Genomic DNA, 9,720 nt, shown 5'->3' with positions numbered 1-9,720 from the left:
ATATTTTTGAGATTAGTTGTTTATCAGTTGTTTCATTTGCTATTATTTTCTCCCATTCTGAAGGCTGTCTTTTCACCTTGCTTATAGTTTATTTTTTGTGCAGAAGCTTTTAATTTTAATTAGATCCCATTTGTTTATTTTTGCTTTCATTTCCAATATTCTGGGAGGTGGGTCATAGAAGATCCTGCTGTGATGTATGTTGGAGAGTGTTTTGCCTGTGTTCTCCTCTAAGATTTTTGTAGTTTCTAGTCTTACGTTTAGATCTTTAATCCATTTTGAGTTTATTTTTGTGTGTGCAGTCTTTAAATATGGCTTCTTGCATTTAGTAGCATTCATTTGAGATTTATGTATATTAATGTGTCTGTCAGCAGCCCGTTAGTTTTATTTCTGAGTAGTAGTCCATTTTCAGCTTCCCAGGTGGCACTAGTGGTGAAGAATTCATTTGCCAATACCGGAGAAATGAGAGGCATTTAATCCCTGTGTCAGGAAGATCTCCTGGAGTAGGAAATGACAAACCACTCCAATGTTCTTGCCTGGGGAATCTCATGGACAGAGGAGCCTGGCATACTACAGTTCATTGGTTCACAAAGAGTCAGACAAGACTGAAGTAGCACAGACACACAATAGTCCATTTTATGGGTGTATCACAGTTCATTTATTCTTCTTTTAATTAAGAAATGTTTTTGTTGTTTCCAGCTATTTGAAATTATGAATAAACTGGTGTGGGTATCCACATATACTTATTGAAAAAACAAGCAAAGCATAAAAATATGAAATAATTATTTTTAAGACACTAGATATCAGAAACAACAGTGATCAGTGAGAGATAGGACACAGAGAGGCTGAGCCCTAGGATTGTTCACATTTACTACCTCTAAAAGTTTCCATCTTTGGTTCAGATAGGGAACCCTCACATGATCCTGGTAGACTTCCTGAGTTGTGTAGGTCCAGTTGAGGGTCTGAGATCATTAAGGGAGCCAGAATACTCAGAGTACAGTACTGCAGAAGATAGACGTATAGACCTGGGAGGCATGACTGTGGTGAGGTCATAGGGAAATGGAGATGGGGAAGTAGAGGGAAAGAGAAAATGAGAGACTGAGGGAAGAAATGATGGAGAACTGCAGAGGACTCTTCAACTACTCATCAGAGTACTGACTGGTGTATGCATCTGAGGTAACTTCCTGAGCCTGGGGAAAGACATAGCCATATGAAAAGTGGGTAAGCACCAAGCACTTACCCACTGGACCAGGAATAGTGCCTGTCTTAGCAGTGAAAAACCTCAGAGTTCAAGGGTCCAGTGCATTGAGTTCAATATTGAGGGATATTTTGCATCAGTAGTGGGACATAATTTTCCCTAGATGGAGCACTTTCAAGATGTGGTCATAAACTCTTTCAGCAAGAATTTCAAAAATTCAAATTTTATTGCTAGCTTTCCAGGTGGTGCTGGCAATAAAGAACTCACCTGCCAATGCAGGAGACAGAAGAGAAGCTATCCAAAAGAACCTAACTAAATGTTGTGTTCAGAATCCTGTGTCTTTGTCTTTTATGAAGGTCATGAAGAATGCATAAAGTAAGTTAGAAAGTAATATTAATTATTTTCCATCTCTCAAGTTTTTTAAGATTGGTTCTATTTTTTGATTAATTTTATATAGAATTATTTATAAAACTATATGAAAATTGTTTTGTTTTGAAAAGAGAAAGATTCTAAAAAATTACTTAAGTATTAGATTATTCCAGTTTTTAATGACTTTTTGTGTGTGTTTAGAACATTATGTTCTCTGTAGAAGCTTTCCATTTTCTTTTAGTTTACAAGTGTATTGCCACAAATTAATATATAATATCCTTTATTTATTTTTTTAAGATCTGTCTACTCTGCAGTGAAGATCTTATCTTCCTTTTTTAAAACTTTTTTTTTTGTGCAACATTTTAAAGTTTTTTATTGAGTTTATTGTGATATTGTTTCTGTTTTGCTTTGTTCTTTTGGCCTAGAGGCATGTGGGATCTCAACCCTCTGATCACAGACTGAACCTGCACCCCTTGCACTGGACGGTGAAGTCTTAACCACTATATCACCAGGGAAGTCTCCCATCTTCATTTTTGGCAGTGAGAGTTTGCTCTTTCTCTTAATTTTTCTTAATTTTTAATTTTCTTTATTAAAAAGTCTTAATTTTTTATTTAAAATTTAATTCTTAATTTTTACATTTTCTTTTCTCTTAATTTTTATGTTTTGCTAGGATGTTATCAACTTTATTAAACTTTTAAAGAACTAAGTCTTGGTTGCATATATTTTCTCAATTTTTCAGTTACTTTTACTTCTGTGCTTTCTATCTTCTATTTATAATTTTCATTCTACAATGATCTCTGGGTTTATTTTCCTTTCCTTCTTCTAGGTTCTTTAGATAGTAGTGAAAGGTTGTTGCTGAACAAAAAGACGCCAGGATTTTTGGCCTCCGGAGGAGAAGAATTCAATCAGGGGCCAGAGACAAGGCTTGATCACTCAGAGCTTTTGTGTAATAGTTTTATTAAAGTATAAAAGAGATAGAGAAAGCTTCTGACAAAGGCATCAGAAGGGGACAGAAAGAGTATCCCCCTGCTAGTCTTCATTCAGCTGGATGTTATATAGTCACTGCTGCTGCTGCTGCTGCTGCTAAGTTGCTTCAGTCGTGTTCGACTCTGTGCGACCCCACAGACGGCAGCCCACCAGGCTCCGCCATCCCCGGAATTCTCCAGGCAAGAACACTGCAGTGGTTTGCCATTTCCTTCTCCAATGTATGAAAGTGAAAAGTAAAAGTGAAGTCGCTCAGTCCTGTCCGACTCTGAGCGACCCCATGGACTGCAGCCTACCAGGCTCCTCTGTCCATGGGATTTTCCAGGCAGAAGTACTGGAGTGGAGTGTCATTCACTAGCAGTCTGTTAATGAAAGAAAGGAATGTCTTAAAACTCAGAATGGCACCAGGCCCCTCATCCATAAGATGCATTTTGGGATAATCTTGGCACCAGATGATTTATCCCGGGCCATAAAATGATTGACTTGAATCTTGTAGAAGGACAGATTACCATACAAATAGTTTCATTTACATAGATTAAGGGAACAATGTCTGAGTATAACATACTGGTTTGTCAAGTAGTTTCTGAGCCATTAGGTAGAACTGACTTAAAGACAGAATCTGGGGTAAATGCATAGTACATTAACATAGCTCAAGACAAACATTTCCATAAGAAAAATGCATTGGCTAACTCAAGGTTTGAGAATAGTTAACTTCAGGTGAAACCAGGTGTCATTATGGCAACACAGTATTTTAAGAGAAACCTCCTTTAAAATTTGTATAGAGAAGGGAAAAAAAAAAATCTCTAGTTTGTTTCCTCCTGCCACTTAAGAGAGATAAAAATGTCTGACACTTGCAGCCTATTTCCTCTGTTTGGAGACCCCTGGCTTTCCTGCCTGTTACCCTCTCAGTAGCTCAAGATGGTAGTTCATTCCTGATAAAATGTCTTGTCTTCTAAAACTTGCATTTAACAAGATAAATGTAACTTTTAGCACTCCTTTAGCTTCATCCAGGTGATTTATGCATATTTATACTTATATGTGGGGCTTCTCCAGTGGCTCAGCAGTGAAGAATCTGCCTGCAATGCAGGAGACGTGAGTTTGATCCCTGGGTTGGAACGATTCTTGGAGGAGGGCTTGGCAAATCACTCCAGTCTTGTTGCCTGAGAATCCCATGGATAGAGGTACCTGGCAGGGTACAGTTCATAGGGCTGTAAAGACTTGAAAATGACAGAAGTGACTGAACATGCATGCATGTATCAATATATAATATGTAATATACATTATATATGTATACTATGTGTACATTATCTGTATACTATATACATACATATACATATATATATATATATATATATATATATATATATAATGTATACTCACTTATATATCTTTCAGATATTTTTTATATATACATGTACCATTATCTTTCCATTGAAAATTTATTTTTGAAAATCTTCACAGGTAATTTAGGCTTGTGTTGTTTAATTTGTAAATAATTTAAAAATCTTATATCTTTGCCATAAATTTATTTAATTACATTATATACACACACATTCATATATATAATCATACAGGATATATGTATATGTAGTATGCATATCCTGTATGATTTAAGTCCTTTGAAATGCACTGCAATTGTGTCATAGCCTAAGGTATTGTTTCTTTTGGTAAATGCCCCATGAACATTTTGAGGTGAGTGGAATATTGGTCACAAAATTGTTTTATCCTTCCACATTGCCATACTAACACAGATTCTATCAACATGCCTGTCTGAAAATATGCACAATTTATGTGACAATTTTTTTCTTTATTAGAAACAAGTTTTAAATGACTCATTCTGAACTGAACACTCAGGAAATCAGACCAGAGGTAAACTTAAACAGATTTGCCTATTTTGAAGGTCATGATTTAAATAATAAAGTTTTTGTGTATTCCATTTCTGTCCAGTTTGAACTTTTCCCTTTTGGTTACTTGACATCAAGTTATTATTCAGGGATATTCCTCTAGAGAACAGGGTTCTATAAGTCCTGTTCTGCATGGTGACTATCCTGGTGGGATCTCTGAAGATAATTTACTCTCTAAATTATGATGAAGGTTCCAAAGATGTAATCAGACAAGAATCACCCTTAGAGATGGACCAAATGAATGACTCAATAATATGTGCTGCAATTAAATGTAGATAAAGTATTTGCAGACCTTTGCTTTTACTCACAGGTTATTTGTCTCTACCACTAATCACATGACAGACTTCCTCACAGATTGAAATGATGGGCTCAACAAATAATAAAGTATGTATATGAAATTGTTCTTTATCTTTCAGGAAACCCATAAGTTAATAATACTATATGAAGATAGGACAGAATAACTGATTGAAAATCAAAGCGTTGTAAAGTTAATTTCACTATTTCAAATTTAATTGTATAAAACACAAAGAGCAACATTTTAATGTAAACAATCATACACAATTTGGAGTTTTCTCTAAAACCAAAATTTTGATTTAACTTTCGTTTGTTATCAGGACAAATCCTGTGAACAATGAGTATTTTGGTTTTCTGTTCAAAATCAAGATTCAGAGTTACTTATGTAATACAATATTCATATTCATTTTCAAATTTGCAACAATTTGAAAGGTAATATTTTTCTGAATTACTGAGTTGAATTGGATTTGCTACAAGCATGGAACAAGTTTGCCTAATGGAAACAATCAATGTCAAGCGATGCTGCATTGACCATACTTTTTTTGTCCTTGGTGATGGAATCAGTGCCTGAAGGACAAGAGAGAAAACATCTGAGAACAGAATGTAAATCAAATGAAGATCTCATGCAGGTAACCCAGGAAGTGTATTTATGCACTTGTCTCTGAATTAGGCTTTACACTTTGCAAGAGTTCACTGACAATGTGAAAATTCAGTCATTTTTTGCAAAACCAATACAATATTGTAAAGTAATTAACCTCCAATTAAAATAAATATATATTTTAAAAAATAAATAATTGCAAAAAAAATGTTTTCTATGTAATTGTCTTAATCAGCCATTTTAGGGATCCTTTGTGACTACTAAAATATGTGGAGATTGATGTAATACTGTAAAACTCATTTAGATATTTTCATATCGTAAAGATTCAGAATAAATTTACCTTCTCTAACATCAAATATTTTTATAAATGCATTTTGAGTTTATCTACCTGAGGATATTTTAATGGGCAGTTATTTTGAAGTGTCATGATAAGTTTAACTGATATGTCCTCTAAGCATTATTTATTAATCTCTTGAAAATTAGAGGATGGTGTAGTATCTTTAGAACTTGAGTGGTGTTCACAACTCCAAGATAATATTGTAGTAAGCACAGTGTTACTTCAATTCCTATTCTTTCTGTTCACAGGTGAGTGTCAGCATCCTATCATATGTTTGTTGGCCATTTAAATGTATTCTTTTCCAATTGTTTATATGTTCTTTAATATTTTATTTATATACTTTATTTGTTATTGATTATAGAGATTTGTCTATTTTAGGTATTACCTTTGTGTATATACTCTAAAATATAAATCATTTCCACAAATTGCCTTCATCTGCCTACATTATGGTATCTTCTTAAATCATAAAAAATATTGAAATTGTCACATCTATCTATTTGGGATTTCAATGATTGCTTAAGCAGCATCCTCCATCCTGGGAATGTAGAAAGTCATTTCCTTTATTAACCAGAATGTAAATATGGAATAAATTGTGCCTTAATTTTCTTATTAGATTTTTTATCAATTTTTTGTTTTTAAGTAGGGTATTAATTATGCAATCAATTTTATTAGCTTCCAGATGGGAAGGTAGTTGTGGCAATTCATTTATTTAATGTGTTTATTTAATTATTTAATTAATTTATTTATGTGTTCTTTTCCCACACATGTCTCTTAATGACTTGCCTCTCAATTAGTGTATAAAATTGTTGAGGTTATGGATGATGTTTTAATCAGTCTCATCTTATGATGTCTTAAAATACTGGAGCATGATAACAATTGCTTGAATGAATAAACAAATTATCTTAAGATTTCAAAAAGTTGCTAGTGATAATTATATTTACAAGTAATTCTGTCCTGAACTCTGAAATAAAATATAGAGAAGAATCTATGGAACAAAGGAACAGTGTAACTGAGATCATCCTTTTAAGACTCACTTAGAGCCCCCAGGGTCAGAAAATATTGTTTTATGGTGTTCTTGCTCATCTACATTGTGACGATGGTGGGCAACCTACTCATTGTTGTGACTGTGGTGACCAGTCCAACCTTGGATGCCCCTATGTAATTCTTTCTTGGCTACTTATCATTTATGGATGCTGTTTATTCAACTATGATCACTACAAATATGATTTTAGACTTATTGTGTGAGAAAAACCCATTTCATTTCAAGCTTGTATGGCTTTTTACAGAGCACTTATTTGGTGGTGCTGAGATTTTACTCCTGGTGGTCATGGCAAACCCTTGCATTATTTGACAATCATGAATCAGCAGCTGCATGTTCTGCTACTGCTGTTGGCCTGGGTTGGCGGGGTTTTACATGCTGTAGTTCAACTACTCTTAGCTTACAATCTGCCAGGGTCCAGCCCCAGCAGGATCCAGGGAATCCCTCAGGATGACGGCATCGGCAATAAGGAAAGTAAAAGGGGAGAGAAAGAGGCTTGATATTCCTTGCTTTACACAGAAAGCCAATAAAGCTCCTGACACGGAACTTGCTCTGTTCACAGAGGCCACACACGCCCTCTCAGTGGGGAAAGGACGCAGGATGCCCCCTCCCTGGTGAAGACGCAAGGCGCCTTCCCAATCCAGTCTTAGAAGCCCAGGCAAAAAAGTGAACTCAAAGAGCCACTGTGTTCCAAGGAGTCATCCTGAAAGAAGAAGGGAGGGAGAAAGAAAGACAAAGAAAGAATGACATCAGGAGACCAAGCTTCAGTGAGTGAGGCCCATAACTTTATTTTCAAAAGGAACTTTTATACATTGACTTGTACATAGAGGGAAATGAAAGATGCAAAGTCATGCAGAGTCAGCCCAAATATTACATCTGTTTTGTGTTTATTGAAACCAGGATTTTTTCTGCATACCTTTCTCATAAACAATGTTGTGTATATTATCTTCTGGCCTTGGAGGCCTGTGGACATTTTATGACCCTTTTTTGATGAAGTCTTCTCAACCAGAAAACTTATTTTCCCTTGAAGTGTTTTTTCTTTATAGTTCTAATCTATGTCAGCCTCAGAAAGTGCTAAACAGAGTTACATTCTCACGGAGCAAAGGTGCAGTGAGTTACACCAAGGAAAGAACCAATTAGCTCAAAGATCTGATGTGGTTAATTTCAAGGTTACTACTTGTTTTTCTTACACTCCAACTATGTTAACCAATGCACTCCCAGGTGCACAAATGGATAAGGGATATGGGCACTTGGCAGAAAACATTGGCTCAACAATGAAATCTTACACCAGCAATACTCTAATAGTTTTTAACTCTTTGAAAGGCTCTATATTTTTAGAATGTTTTAGGCTTCCCATGTCTCTCACAGTTGGGAGGCTGTCACATGTGTAGCTGCAAGAGTCTGGACAAACCTGTCAGGCAAGCTAGAAAGCCATCAGAGGGGTTCGAATTGAAACACTCCTATCATGCCCAGGAGACTTATTAACTAAAGCCCTAAGTTGACTTTTTCCAGAGAAAGGTGGTCAGGGATAGCCCCCTGTTAATGTCAGAAGAGTTGGTGAAAGACACAAAATAGTAAGACAGCCAGATTCTGGTTTTGGGGTAGATGCTCAAGCAGGTCCAGGGGGTCCCTCGAGTCTTGATCTGCCTTGCTCGTCAGGTCTCTTCCACATGACCTTGTCATGGGTGGGATCTCCCATGGTGGCTCCTGGCAACAACCTTCCCTTCTGTGGCCCCAATGTTATTGACCGCTTTATGTGTGACATGTGCCCCTTGTTAAAACTTGCCTGCACTGACACCTACATTATTGGCCTTATTGTGGTTTCAATGATGGAGCGATCTGTGTGGTCATTTTTACTCTCTTACTTATCTCCTATGGTGGAGAAGGCAATGGCACCCCACTCCAGTACTCTTGCCTGGAAAATCCCATGGACGGCAGAGCCTGGTAGGCTGCAGTCCATGGGGTCGCTAAGAGTCAGACACGACTGAGCAACCTCCCTTTCACTTTTCACTTTTCACTTTCATGCATTGGAGAAGGAAATGGCAACCCACTCCAGTGTTCTTGCCTAGAGAATCCCAGGGATGGGGACGCCTAGTGGGCTTCTGTCTATGGTGTTGCACAGAGCCGGACACAACTGAAGCGACTTAGCAGCAGCAGCAGCAGCATCTCCTATGGGATCATTCGGAGAAGCCAATGGCACCCCACTCCAGAACTCTTGCCTGAAAAATCCCATGGATGGAGGAGCCTGGTGAGCTGCAGTCCGTGGCATCACTAAGAGTCAGACATGACTGAGTGACTTCACTTTCACTTTTCACTTTCATGCATTGGAGAAGGAAATGGCAACCCACTCCAGTGTTCCTGCCTGGAGAATCCCAGGGATGGAGGAGCCTGGTGGGCTGCCGTCTATGGGGTCGCACAGAGTCGGACACGACTGAAGTGACTTAGCAGCATGGGATCATTCTGCACTCGCTGAAGAATCTTAGTCAGGAAGCAAGATGCAAAGCCTTATCCACCTGTGGCTCCCACATTACTGTGGTGCTCCTCTTTTTTGTGCCCTGTATTTTTATGTATGTGAGACCTCCTTCCACCTTGCCAATTGATAAATCCTTGGCTGTGTTTTACACCAGTATGACCCCTATGTTGAACCCTCTAATCTACACTCTGAGAAATGGAGAGATGCAAAATGCCATGAAAAAGCTCTGGATCAGAAAATGAAAATAAGACAGGCATAAGGGAAACATTACCTATTTTCCCTGAAGATTTGCTCTTTCCAAGAAAGTTATGTGTGACTATTTAACTATAGTAAATTTCTCCACAGTTCTAATACATTGGACATGATGAAAGTATTTATTCTATAAATGCTTCCAATGATCAAAGCACACTTTTAAGATTTTCATAATTTCCTGGTTCAAACTGTTTTGTTTAATATATATTTTTATGATTGTTAAATTTCTTAGGAAATGTATTTAGTTTTTGGTGTAAAATCTCTCTATTGAAAGT

At 36.9% G+C, this 9,720-nt stretch overlaps 1 pseudogene; it reads left to right on the top strand.

Moving 5' to 3' along the window:
- Positions 1-6,668: 6,668 nt before the first annotated feature.
- LOC133233059 (olfactory receptor 4A47-like) lies at positions 6,669-9,435 on the top strand (annotated as a pseudogene).
- The last annotated feature ends 285 nt before the right edge of the window (positions 9,436-9,720 follow it).

The sequence above is a fragment of the Bos javanicus genome, chromosome 19 (genome assembly GCF_032452875.1).
Source record: "Bos javanicus breed banteng chromosome 19, ARS-OSU_banteng_1.0, whole genome shotgun sequence".
Lineage (NCBI taxonomy): Eukaryota > Metazoa > Chordata > Mammalia > Artiodactyla > Bovidae > Bos > Bos javanicus.
This window is presented reverse-complemented; position numbering and strand designations above follow the sequence as displayed.